The sequence below is a fragment of the Glycine soja genome, chromosome 4 (assembly GCF_004193775.1).
Source record: "Glycine soja cultivar W05 chromosome 4, ASM419377v2, whole genome shotgun sequence".
NCBI classification, from domain to species: Eukaryota; Viridiplantae; Streptophyta; class Magnoliopsida; order Fabales; family Fabaceae; genus Glycine; species Glycine soja.
In genome coordinates this window covers 40,166,756-40,181,562 of record NC_041005.1, presented here as the reverse complement: position 1 = coordinate 40,181,562, position 14,807 = coordinate 40,166,756, and the positions used below count along the sequence as shown (strand labels likewise).

The 14,807-nt window shown below is 37.6% G+C and overlaps 1 non-coding gene across 1 annotated transcript; it reads left to right on the top strand.

Moving 5' to 3' along the window:
• The first annotated feature begins 7,513 nt into the window (after positions 1 to 7,513).
• LOC114410967 lies at positions 7,514 to 7,620 on the top strand. Its single transcript, XR_003666357.1, has one exon. It is a non-coding gene; the product is annotated as a small nucleolar RNA R71 (small nucleolar RNA).
• The last annotated feature ends 7,187 nt before the right edge of the window (positions 7,621 to 14,807 follow it).

The window sequence follows — 14,807 nt, the reverse complement described above, 5'->3', positions numbered from 1 at the left end:
CTTAGGTCATCTCCCAACGAGCAATGGTCAACCAAACGTTCATAACAGATAGTAATAAGACAGAAACAAATTGGGGGGGGGGGGGGGGTTGTTTGTTTTTGTAATTTAAACTGCAAGCAAATTTTAATTAGAAAATAACAGAATTAAAACATTTTGTTTCCCCTTGATTCACAAGCAAGTCTCTTATCCTAGGTTACGAGAATTCATCCTTTATCAGTTCAACCACTTAATCCAACCCTAAATTAAATTACTAAGCGAAATTTAACATAAGGTTGTCATTATGTGATTAAGCAACACATACACCAATTAATCATGAAGCAGACTGATCATTAAGCATGAACGTAAATTAAGCACAGAGACAATTAATCAAGCACTAAGCATGCATGGATTAATAGCAACAAATATAGAGTAATTGGTGAAGAAAAAAAACTGATCAGAATTCAATAGTAATAATAAAACCTCAAAGAGAGCTGTGTTTGATCCTCAAGAGAAAACAACGTCGGAGACTTAGCCTTCCATTAATCAGTAGAAAATGAAATTGCAGATTGAAGCAGAAAATGAATTTTATTGCTACGTGAATAGTATGCATGAACAGTAAAAAGTGGAATTGCAAAACCTAAAACTATTCTCCTCCCCCAAACGAAAAAAACCTCCTAAAACTAAAACCTTGGTGCTGTTATATAGGTTCTCAACCCCAAAGCTTACAAATCTGTTTTAAGTCTCAGCCCATAAATAAAATAAAATCTAGACAAGATAAGATAAGATTTGATAAAATAAAATCTAGATGAAATAAAATCTAGATAGGATAAGATAAGATTGGATGAAATAATATCTAGATGAGATAAAATCTGGATAAGATAAGATTTGATAAAATAAATTGTCAGCTCTCTTCAAGTCCAAGCCCAATTCCGTATTCAAGCCCAATTGCTTATAATTCTCCTAAAATTAAATTAAAAACACAAAATTAGTCCAGTAGGCCCAAATGATAAAACTGCATAATTAATTTGACAATTAAGGCTAATTAGTAATTAAAATGGTGACAAAAAGGGTTAAGAAATAGGAGAAAATGATGACACATCAAATCCCCCCACACTTAGCCTTTTGCACTCCTGGGCAAAATCAAAAAGCAAAGCAAGGAACAAATTCAATGACATTAAAGAGAAACAAATAGACACAAAAACAATTACATATTTCTCAATGAATCTCAAGGAATGAAAAGAATGGGTAACATCCAACACGTAAAGAGTTAAAGAATCAAGGTTGTCATGAAAATCATCCAAGCATCTCAAACATGGCAAGATAGTCAATCATCTCAAGAATGAAAAGTGATAAAGCCTCACAAGATATGCACTCTATCTCTCAAATGTCTAGGCTATTGTTTACTCTCAGAGCACCCATGAAAACAAACACCACATAGACTTGGCAAGACTCTAAAATTGACAACCACATCACAAACACATGCATATCAGGATCAAAAGGTCTTTTAAGGTTGTAATGGGGCCAAGGACAAGGTAAAGGAAAGTATGGGATAGTAGCTAAAACCCAAAGGAATAGAGGAGCAATGGGGAATAAGTGGGAGTTAAGAAAAAGTAGTAAACCCTAAAACCAAAATTACAAATTAAGCTTTAAAAAGTAAACCCAAAACAAAATCAACCAAGTCCTCATTTATTCAACTTCATTCTTTTTCTTTTTTTTTAAATTTTTTTTGTATTTTTTTTTTGAATGTGAATTGTAGCAATTGAAAGCATTTGAAAAATAAAGCAACAATTAGGCAATATATGTATATACATCAAGCATGGCCAAAATACATCATCAAGCATGGCCAACAAAAACATATCATCCAATGAAACATACCCTCCCTCACACTTATTCCCAAAACAATTCCAAAGCTCCAAAATTCCTTAAGGGTAGGGTAAAATCATGGTTTTTCACTTAAGGCTTGTAACGAGCTTCAAAACAAAGAAATGGGAACATAGGCTCAAAGGGGCTATCAAAGGAATTAATTCAAGGTAGGCTCATTTGGCTAGAGGCTTATAAGAACAAAATGCCTAAATCATCTCCCAACATGCATGTGAAGCAAGAAGTATCAACAAGAGTCAAGCCAAGGCTATTGTGCAAGCAATCAATGGGGTAAAACACACCAAATAAAATAGATGATGATGGCTCAAATTCTCACCAAGGGTAAATCTATCACTTTCAATTCGAACTTTCAAAACTAACTTGACATGTAGAGAAAAACAAGGGTTTCAATTCACAAAATGCCTAGAAACTCCTATTTCAAAACAATTACCCATTACCTGTACATAACCTATAATTCAAAGAGAAACATGCAATGTTGTACACAAAACATAAAACCAAAATAACAAAATTAACCTAGAAAACCTAAAAAAATTAAACTAGAAAACCCAACAAAATTAATCTAGAATACCCAACAAAATCAACAAAATTAAAGAACAATCTCCCCCCTCCCTACACTTAACAACACATTGTCCTCAATGTAGCACAATCACAAGATCAAGAGCAATCAAAACAATCAATAAAATTGGACAAGTGCAATAAAAGTAAAGAAGGAGACAGAAAAAGAAAACTCCCTAAGTCATGGCGGAAGAGAAGTAGGGTGAAGTAAGGAGATCTCCTCCATCACTACATCCACTAAGGAGGGATTTGTGAGGAATGGTTTCAGTCGGTGTCCATTGACCTTGAAGCTCTTATCTGTGGATTCACTTTTGATCTCAACTTTACCATAAGGAAAAACATTAGTCACCACAAAAGGATCAATCCACTTTGACCTTAACTTACCACTCATGAGTCCGAGCCTAGAGTTATACAATAAAACTTTCGGTCCAACCACGAAGTCTTTCTTAGCTATCAGGCTGTCATGGAACTTCTTAGTCTTCTCCTTGTAAAATTTGGAATTCTCATAGGCTTCTAAATGGATCTCATCTAGCTTACTTAGTTGCAACTTCCTTTCCTCTCCAGCCTGATCAATAGAGAAGTTGCAGGTCTTTACAACCCAGTAGGCTCTGTGCTCTATCTCTACAGGAAGATGACATGCCTTGCCAAAGACAACCCGATAAGGCGACATTCCTATGAGTGCTTTGTAGGCAGTCCTATGCGCCCAAAGAGCATCATCCAGCCTGGTGCTCCAATCCTTTCTGTTCGGCTGCACAATCTTCTCCAAGATCCTTTTTATCTCCCTGTTTGAAATCTCAGCCGGCCCATTAGTTTGGGGGTGGTAAGGTGTGGAAATTTTATGCACGACCCCATACTTTTTGAGCAAGGCATACATGGATGTGTTACAAAAATGGGTGCCTTGATCACTAATGATGGCTCTAGGGACTCCAAACCTGCAAAACAAATTAGATCTAACAAAATACACAACAACCTTAGCATCGTTAGTTCTAGTGGGTTTGGCTTCCACCCATTTTGAAACATAATCAACAGCAAGGAGAATATAAACAAAACCAAAAGAGACAGGGAAAGGCCCCATAAAATCTATACCCCAGACATCAAACACCTCACAGAATAACATGGGTTGTTGAGGCATTTGCTGTCTCCATGAAAATGAGCCGCCTACTCTCTGACAAGGCTCACAAGTGCTACAGATTCTCCACGCATCCTTGAAGATGGTGGGCTAATAGAAACCGCAGTCAAGCACCTTGCAAGTTGTCCTCTGTATGCCAAGATTGCCACCTGGTGCAGAAGAATGACAGAATTGCAGGACCGAGTCGATCTCATGGTCTGCAATGCATCTCCTAATAACCTGGTCACTGCACAACTTCCACAAATAGGGGTCATCCCAAATATAATGCTTAGCATCGCTCTTAATTTTATCATTTTGAGCTTTAGATGCTAAAGGAGGAAAAACAGAAGCAACCAAATAATTCACAATATTAGCAAACCAGGGAGTGGGGAAGGAATCAGAAATAATATACAGAATGTACAAATGGTCATCCAGAAAATCATCCCGAATGGGTGAGTCCTCAGACACGCGCTCAATCCTACTCAAATGGTCAGTCATGAGGTTCAGTGCACCGCTCCGATCACGGATCTCCAAATCAAACTCTTGGAGCCAAAGCATCCACCTGATCAATCTAGGCTTTGATTCAGCCTTCTTCAATAGGTACTTCAGAGCCGCATGGTCAGTATAAACAATAACACGAGTACCAAGTAAATATGAACGAAATTTCTCAAGAGCAAAAACTATCGCTAATAGCTCCTTCTCTATGGTAGTGTAATTTGCTTGAACAGCATCCAAAGTTCTGGAAGCATAGTAGATCACTTGAGGCAGCTTATCAATCTTTTGAGCAAGGACAAACCCCAATGCGTAATTGGAGGCATCGCACATTAGCTCAAATGGGGCTGTCCAATCAGGTGCCTGAATGATAGGGGTGGTAGTCACCGCACGCTTAAGGCAATCAAAAGCCTATTTGCATCGATCATCAAAATCAAACTCCACCTCCTTTTGCAGCAGGTTGGATAGTGGAAGGGTCACTTTGCTAAAATCCTTGATAAAGCGCCTATAAAACCCTGCATGACCAAGACAATTGTGAAATAACATCTATTTTTGCAGGGTCTACCTCTATGCCCCTATTCAAAATGATATGCCCTAAAACTATACCTTGTTCTACCATGAAGTGACATTTTTCAAAATTCAGCACAAGATTAGTTTCAATGCATCTATTAAGAACTCTATACAGACTATCCAAACATGCATCAAAAAAGGATTCATAAACAGTAAAATCATCCATAAACACCTCTATGAAAGTCTCTAAAAAATCACTGAAAATGCTAAGCATACACCATTGGAAGGTACCAGGGGCGTTGCATAGGCCAAATGGCATCCTCCTATAGGCAAAAGTGCCAAAGGGATAGGTGAATGTGGTCTTTTCTTGATCCTCAGGAGCAATATGAATTTGTAAATAACCAGAAAAACCATCAAGAAAACAGTAATGAGACTTACCTGCCAAGCGCTCAAGCATTTGATCAATGAAAGGCAGGGGAAAATGATCTTTTCTGGTTACCTGATTTAGCCTCCTATAATCAATGCAGACTCGCCAGCTGTTTTGCACTCTTGTGGGGATAAGCTCATCCTTTTCATTCTTGATCACTGTGAGGCCTGTCTTCTTAGGAACCACTTGGACTGAACTCACCCACTGGCTATCAGAAATGGGGTAGATGATTCCAACTTGTAAGAGCTTGGTCACTTCCTTTTTCACCACATCTAGAATGACGGGGTTGAGTCGCCGCTGTGGCTGTCTCACTGGCTTAGCTCCATCCTTTAAAAGTATCCTATGCATGCAGGTTGATGGGCTAATACCAGGAATGTCTGCTAAAGTCCATCCAATGGCTTTCTTGTGCTTCTTGAGAACTAGCAACAACTTCTCCTCTTGCTCAGCAGCAAGGGAGGCAGAGATGATCACTGGAAATTTTTCCTTGTCCTCCAAGTAAGCATATTTGAGGGTTGCTGGTAAGGGCTTCAACTCTGGTGTGGGTGGTGGCTGAACAGTGAGAGGAACCAGGGTAGGAGAAAAAGAAGGTTCCTTGGCCTGTACCTCATAAAGCAAGTCAGAAGTATATGTACTTCCTGCAACATGGTTAGTGCATTCTGACTCTAAAAAATCGACATCAAGAGGTACAACACCAGACTTAAATTCAAATTCACTCTCAGCATAAAAGTCAGACACGGGATCAAATTCAAACTCAGATTCAGATTCAATGCATAAGGAATGACAAGTATGCAAATCAGATAAAAATGGATGTTTCCTACCATGAAGAACAGAATCAAAATCAAACATATAATCATCAACAATTTGATCAATTATCTCAGCACGAAAAATAGAATGATCCTCAGATGGATGTTTCATGGCATAAAGAATGTTAAAATGAACAACAATATCACCAAATTCCATAGACAATGTGCCAGCATGAACATCTATCTTGGTTCGGGCTGTTTTCATAAATGGCCTGCCTAAAATAATTGGAACTGAACCATGGGAAAATCCCTCTTCCATATTAAGAACATAAAAATCAACAGGAAAAATAAGTTCACCAACCCGAACCAGCACATCCTCTATGAAACCTGCGGGGTAAGCAACACTTCTATTTGCCAAATAAATCATCACATCTATAGATTGCAAAGGTCCAAGAGATAAAGAATTGAAAATGGACAGAGGCATGACACTAACTGATGCTCCTAGATCTAGCATGGCATTCTCAAATTTACTGTTCCCAATAATGCAAGGTATACAGAAAGTACCTGGGTCCTTACATTTCTCTGGAATGTGAGGAACAAATTTACCTATCAATGCTGACACGTTTCTGCCCATGCTAATCCTTTCATTGCCCTTGAACTTCCTTTTGTGGGTGCACAGCTCCTTTAGAAACTTGGCATATCTTGGAATCTTCTTGATGGCATCTAGCAGAGGTATGTTCACCTCTACTTTTCTAAAGGTCTCCAAGATCTCTTTTTTCGCTTCTTCCATCTTTTTGTTTGGAATTGCTCTAGGTGGGAATGAAAGAGGGATAGGAGGCTGCTGTAAGTCAGAATTACTAGAAGAAGGTTCACCTGCATGAAAATTTTTGTTAGGAAGCTTTCTCTTTTGTGCAACTATCTCATCCTCTTTTTCAAGTGTAGGTGCTGCTATTGGTGGAGGCACTTGAATTTGGTTGCCAGACCTCAAGGTGATGGCACTCACATTTTTCGGATTCTGCACAGTTTGTGAAGGCAATTTGTCAGAATTTTGGGACTGAGCTTGATTCAACTGAGTAGCCATCTGCCCCATCTGATTTGTCAGACTCTGAATGGAGGCTCTTGTCTCTTGCTGAAATTGCATATTCTGGATGGTCATTTGCCTCACTAACTCTTCTAAGGAAGGTTGAGAAGGAGCCTCAGTTTCTTGTTGTCTTTGTTGTGACTGCTACTGTATTGGAGGAGGAACATATGGCTTGCTTGGACCGGCAACATTCTGGAAAGGAGGGACAGGTTGTTGTTGTTGTGGAGGACTTGCCCATCTCAGATTTGGATGATTTCTCCAACCTGGATTGTATCTATTGCTTGAAAGATCATAATTATTCTTTTGTTGTTGATGGGGTCTATTATAAATGTTTGCAGCATAAGCTTCAGGTTGCTCATTGACTCCAGATTGCTGCAAAGAAGGACAAAGATCTGTATGGTGATCTGCAGAAGAACATAGACCACAGACTCTTGCAACAGGTGCAGATTTCTGATTCATGGCAAGCTAAGTTACTAGATTAACCAAGGCATCAAGTTTTCCCTCAAGCTTTTTATTTTCAGTAGATGAAGATGAATCCGTGGCCACCTCATGGCCACCTCAAGTTTTTCCCTCATGGCTTTTTATTTTGTTGGGAGTTGGAAGCCATCTTCTTAATCAAATTCCTAGCCTCAGCAGGGGTCATATCACCAAGAGCTCCACCACTAGCAGCATCAATCATACTCTTCTCCATGTTGCTAAGTCCCTCATAGAAATATTGAAGAAGGAGTTGCTCAGAAATCTGGTGGTGAGGACAGCTTGCACACAATTTTTTGAATCTTTCCCAGTACTCATACAAGCTTTCTCCACTAAGTTGCCTGATGCCTAAAATATCTTTTCTGATGGTAGTGGTCCTAGATACAGGGAAGAATTTCTCCAAGAACACCCTCTTAAGGTCATCCCAGCTGAAAATGGACCTGGGAGCAAGGTAGTATAGCCAATCTTTTGCCACTCCCTCCAAAGAATGAGGAAAAGCCTTTAGAAAGATATGATCTTCTTGGACATCAGGGGGCTTCATGGTGGAACAAACAATATGGAACTCCTTAAGATGCTTATGAGGATCTTCACCTGCAAGACCATGAAACTTGGGCAGCAAATGTATAAGTCCAGTCTTGAGAACATATGGAACACCTTCATCAGGATATTGAATGCACAAGCTTTCATAAGTGAAATCAGGTGCAGCCATCTCCCTAAGAGTCCTCTCACAAGGTGGAGGTTGAGCCATGTTCTCAGTATGAAAATTAGTAGTGGAATGCTCAAAATCAGAATATTCAGAATCACCCTCAACAGAATGCTCAAAATGCTCAAAATGCACAGAATGACCAGGATGCACGCTATGCCTAACTAATCTATGAAAGGTTATATCTATTTCAGGATCAAAGGGTTGTAAATCACCTGGATTGCCCCTAGTCATGCACCATATGTAGCAAATAATGTGTTTCTCAACAAGCACCTAACAAGGGGGTAAAACTACAGCTATACTCAAAGGATATCAAAATGAGCTGAAATTTTGTGAGGAATGCCCTAAAATCATGAAAAGATAGCACAAAAAATTTCAAACAAAAATTCAAAGTCTAACTATGAAAACTACCTAAGCAAAGTTTAGAAAAATACGACAATAATACTTGAAAAATAAAAAATAAAAACTTATTAAACGGATGATTTTTGGAGTTTGGGAGACCCCAACCGGCTAAAGCAGGTTGTCACAATATGGGAGATTTTTTTCTACCCCAAATGCATATATAATAATATTCATTCTGATACCCGGAGCAAAAGTTATGGCCATTTTAAGTTTTGCTAAAAACAAGTTCCCAAAATTTTTGTCTCTCTCAAATACTGTCACACCAAGTGCTCCTGGTATTTTTCACACAAAATATGGATCAAAAGAAGCTACCACACAAAAAATAAGCCAAAAATAACAACTCTAACTATCACAACAAAAATTGCTAATTAAATTGCAAAATTAGTCGCTAATTCTCAGTCGTTAATCATTGTTCATCACTGTTCACAACAAAATACAAAGCTGAAACAGTCGCTAAAAATAGTCGCTAAACAGGGGATGCAACTGAAATGCAAAACAGAATGCTACACAAAATAAAATAACTAAACACTATTATGAACCTTTGGCCCACTGCTCCCCGGCAATGACGCCAAATTTGATCAAGGTTGTACCCGAATCAAATAAACATTAAAAATGCAGTATCTAGGAAGTGATCCTAGGTCGTCTCCCAATGAGCAATGGTCAACCAAACGTTCATAACAGGTAGTAATAAAATAGTAACGAATTGGGGGGTGTTTGTTTTTGTAATTTAAACAGCGAGCAAATTTTAATTAGAAAATAAAAGAATTAAAACATGTTTTTTCCCCTTGATTCACAAGCAAGTCTCTTATCCTAGGTTACGAGAATTTACCCTTTATCAGTTCAACCATTTAATCCAACCCTAAATTAAATTACTAAGCAAAATTTAACATAAGGTTGTCATTATGTGATTAAGCAACACATACACCAATTAATCATGAATGAGACTGATCATTAAGCATGAACGTAAATTAAGCGCAGAGAATTAATCAAGCACTAAGTATGCATGGATTAATAGCAACAAATATAGAGTAATTGGTGAGGAGGAAAAACTGATCAGAATTCAATAGTAATAATAAAACCTCAAAGAGAGTTGTGCTTGATCCTCAAGAGAAAACAACGTCGGAGACTTAGCCTTCCATTAATCAGTAGAAAACGAAATTGCAGATTGAAGCAAAAAACGAATTTTATTGCTACGTTAATAGTACGCATGAACAGTAAAAACTGGAATTGTAAAACCTAAAATTATTCTCCTCCCCCAAACGAAAAAAACCTCCTAAAACTAAAACCTTGGTGTTGTTATATAGGTTCTCAGCCCCAAAGCTTACAAATATGTTTTAAGTCCAAGCCCATAAATAAAATAAAATCTGGACAAGATAAGATAAGATTTGATAAAATAAAATCTAGATGAAATAAAATCTAGATAAGATAAGATAAGATTGGATGAAATAATATCTAGATGAGATAAAATCTAAATAAGATAAGATTTGATAAAATAAAATTGTTTGATCTCTTCAAGTCCAAGCCCAATTCCGGATTCAAGCCCAATTGCTTATAATTCTCCTGAAATTAAATTAAAAACACAAAATTAGTCCAGTAGACCCAAATGATAAAACTGCATAATTAATTTGACAATTAAGGCTAATCAGTAATTAAAATGGTAACAAAAAGGGTTAAGAAATAGGAGAAAATGATGACACATCACTATCAAATATGTTTTTCTGTATGTGCATCACATCAAGGTTATGACATAAAGTATTGTGCTTCCAATACGGTAACGGGAAAAAAATTATCTTTTCTCCCATGGACCCTTGATTTGACTCTTTTGCTCTTGCCGAACACATTAGTGAGTCTTATAACAACTCTAAGACATCTTCCCCTTCTAACAAAGTTGGTGATGGCCTACATTCTGTTCTCCCATTAAAATCTCTTGCATTTGACCTATATCTATGATCCATAGGCAAAAAAACATGATGATCCATTTAAAACACTTTTTTGTTGTTGTTCAAATAAATCGAATTAGTGTCATAATTTGTTGAACATGTGTATCAGCAGTTGCCTATCATGAGTGTTTAGGACTGTTTATTTTATTTTTAGTTATTGCTTTTTATGATTCCTTTTAGTTACAATAGTTGTTATGTTAGTGGTTATTGTTTAGAAAGTCAGATATTGCTTTTATAATTTCGTTCAGTTACTAAAACCTCTATTTAAACAGATTATTATTCAATAAAATATGTGCATTCATCTCCCTTCATTATGTGAGTTAAGTTTTTTTCCAACAGATTGGTATCAAGAGCCTTCTTCTTAAAAGGGACCTATGAGTGAACCGAGTGAAACCCACTACAAAAAGCCAAAACACCTTGCTTCAATTCATCAAATAGATGGATTCTGAAACACCATACACAGCACTAGCACCACCTGTGTTTGATGGTAATAATTATCAAATCTGGGCAGCAAGAATATAGGCACATTTGGAGGCAAATGATCTCTGGGAAGTGGTTGAGGAACACTATGAAGTTCTTCCTTTACCAACCAATCCAACAATGGCTCAGATAAAAATCAAAAGGAGAGGAAAGTAAGAAATCAAAGGCAAGAGATTCTTTATTTGCTGTTGTCTCAAAAGAATTTTTCACTAGAATAATGACCATCAAATCAGCATATGAAATTTGGAGTTTTCTCAAGAATGAATACGAAGGAGATGAAAGGATTAAGGGAATGCAAGCCCTGAATCTGGTTAGATAATTTGAGATGTAGAAAATAAAGGAGTCTAAAACAATTAAAGAGTATGCTAACAAGCTTCTTAGCATTGCCAACAAAGTAAGATTGCTTGGTTCTGAATTTTGCGATTCAAGAATAGTTGAAAAAATACTGGTGACTGTCCCTGAAAGATTTGAGGCTACTATTACATCCCTGGAGAATACTAAGGATCTGTCAAAACTTACCTTGGCAGAACTTGTAAATGCTTTGCAAGCCCAAGAGCAAAGAAAAAGAATGAGGGTTAATGATTCTGTGGAAGGAGCATTGCAAGCTAAATTGCAAATTAACCAAGGAGAGAAAAGCGAGTGGAAGAAATACAAGAAGAAGAATTTTAACACACAAGAAGCAGCGGCTAACACTAACAAAAAAAAGTGGAGACAACAACAAAGGATTTCCTCCTTGCAAGCACTGTGGCAGAATGGGTCATCCTCCTTTCAAATGTTGGAGAAGACCCAATGTTAAGTGTGAAAAGTGCAACAAGTTGGGGCATCATGTGAGAATTTGCAAAAGCAATCTTCAACAAAATAATGAGGCTCAAGTTGCAGATCAACAAGAGGAAGAGCAATTGTTTAGTAGCTCAATTGAATGTTGGCTAGTGGATAGTGGTTGTACCAACCACATGACCCACGATCAAGAGCTTTTCAGAGAGTTGGGCAGATCACAAGTATCAAAAGTTAGAATTGGAAATGGTGATCTTATCACTGTTGAAGGAAAGGGAATTGTAGCCATTGAAAGTTGCACAGGTACAAAATTAATTTATGATGTTTTGTATGTATCTAAGATTGATCAAAACTTACTAAGTGTGGGACAATTGGTTGAGAAGGGGTTTAAAGTCATCTTTGAAAATAAGCACTATTTGATTAAAAATGTCAATGACAAGGAAATTTTCAGTATCAAAATGAGAGGTAAAAGTTTCTCATTTGACCCCCTGAAGGAGGAGCAAGCAGCCTATCCAGCCACTGTAAACAGTACAGAGGCTTGGCACAAAAGGTTAGGCCATTTTCATCATGCAGCTGTGCTGAACATGCAATGCAAGGAGTTGGTTCATGGCTTACCTCACTTAGATTCTAAATTACCAAGCTGTGAAGCGTGTCAATATGGCAAGCAAGCAAGATTACCCTTCAAACAATCAACCTGGAGAGCAACAGAGAAGCTGCAGTTGATTCACACAGATTTGGCCGGACCTCAAAGGACTACTTCACTTAAAGAGAGTAAATATTACATCATCTTTATAGGTGATTTCACCAGAATGTGCTGGATTTATTTTCTCAAGTCTAAGTAAGAGGTTGCAGGTGTATTTTGGAGATTTAAGCAGTGGATTGAAAAGCAAAGTGGATGCATGATTCAAGCTTTGAGGTCTGATAACGGCAAGGAGTACACTTCAGCATAATTCACCATGTTTTGTGAGGAAGCAGGCATTGAGCATCAATTAACAGCTCCTTACACCCCTCAACAAAAGGGGGTTAGTGAAAGAAAGAATCAGACGATAATGGAAATGGTCAGATGTATGCTTCATGAAAAAGGATTACCTAAGGAATATTGGGCAGAAGCTGCAAACACTGCAGTATTCTTGCTAAATCGACTTCCCACCAAAGCAGTAAACGGGAAGACTCCTTTTGAGACTTGGTATGGTTATAAACCTTCCTTGAAAAATTTTAAAGTATTTGGATGCTTGTGTTTTACTTATGTGCCACAGATTAAGAGAGACAAGCTAGACAAAAAAGTTGAACCTGGTATCTTTGTGGGATATAGTTCAGTATCTAAAGCTTATAGAGTTTTCCAACCTCATATAAGGAAAATTCTGATAAGTAGGGACGTGTACTTCATGGAGAATGAGAAATGGAGATGGAATGATACTGAAAAGATGTCGATAGTTGACCCTTTGCAAAAACAATATGAGTTACTTGATGATGCACCCGTGAGAGGCACTAGATTGCTCTCAGATATTTATGAAAGATGCAATGTAGCAGTTCTAGAACCTGCATGATATTGGTATGCAAAGGAGGATCCAAAATGGAGTGCTGCAATGCAGGAGGAGCTTGTCATGATTGATAAAAATCAGACTTGGGAACTCGTTGAAAGGCCTGAACACAGAAAAGTCATAGGTGTGAAGTGGGTGTTTAGAACAAAGCTGAATGCAGATGGCTCAATCAACAAACATAAAGCAAGGTTAGTAGTAAAGGGGTATGCTCAAATTTTTGGAGGAGATTTCTTTGATACTTTTGCTCCAGTTACAAGGCAAGATACCATTAGGATGTTGGTAGCTATTGCAGCACAGAAGGGATGAGAAATCTGCCAACTTGATGTCAAGTCATCTTTGTTAAATGGATTTTTGGAGGAAGAAATCTATGTTGAGAAACCTGAAGGTTTCCTTGTGAAAGGACATGAGGACAAAGTCTATCTATTAAAGAAGGCTTTGTATGATTTGAAACATGCCCCAAGAGCCTGGTATAGCAGGATTGATGAGTATTTATCAAAACTAGGATTTGTTAAAAGTCTTAGTGAATCCACTTTATACATCAAAGGTGATCAAGCTAACTTCATTGTGATCTCTTTGTATGTTGATGATCTCTTAGTCACTGGCAGCAATGTTAAACTTATTCAGCAGTTCAAGGATGATATGATGCAAGTCTTTAAGATGACAAACCTAGGAGAAATGTCCTATTTCCTTGGTATGGAGATTAAGCAGAATGAAGGTGAATTTATAGCAGCCACAGTAGCTGTTAATCAAGCCTTATGGCTAAGGAAAATGCTAACTGATTTGCACTTGGAACAAGATACAACTACTGAAGTAATGGTGGACAATCAGGCAGCCATAGCCATCTCTAAAAATACATTTTTTTCATGGAAAAACAAAGCATTTTAGCATCAAATTATTTTTTCCTAGAGATGTACAGAGGGATGGTGCAGTGTGCTTGAAGTACTGCAAGACTGAAGACCAGCTGTCAGATATCTTCACCAAAGCTCTTCCGAGAAGCAGATTTGAGTTACTGAGATGGAAACTTGGACTTGCCAACCACTGATACAAGAAGGAGTGTTGAACATGTGTATCTGCAGTTGCCTATCATGAGTGTTTAGGACTGTTTGTTTTATTTTTAGTTATTGCTTTTTATGATTCCTTTCAGTTACAATAGTTGTTATGTTAATGGATATTGTTTAGAAAGTTAGTTATTGCTTTTATAATTTCGTTCAGTTACAAAAATCTTAATTTAAACAGATTATTATTCAATAAAATGTGTGCATTCATCTCCCTTTATTTTGTGAGTTAAGTTTTTTTTTCCAACATAATTACAGCAAGGACATGCTAATTTCCCTTTTGTACTTCAGCCACTCAACATAGCATACCCAAGAAAGTCACAAATAGTCCACAATAGTGCTGCTCGGATTTAGAAAGTTTGATGTAGTGATGCATCATATTTTTCCACTCCTATTTCCCACAACACCTTCAACTCTTCAATCAATGGTTGGAGATACACATCAATGTCATTCCCCGAGGATGTTGAGCTAGGTATTAATAGGGACAACATAGAGTACTCAGCCTTCATGCACCACCAAGGTGGAAATTTATATGGTATTAGTACCACAGACCAAGTACTATGACTTGTACTTATTGTTCTAAAGGGATTAAGTCCGTCACTTGCCAATCCAAGTCTTATGTTACGTGAATCACCAACAAAGCCAGGATGACATTTATCAAA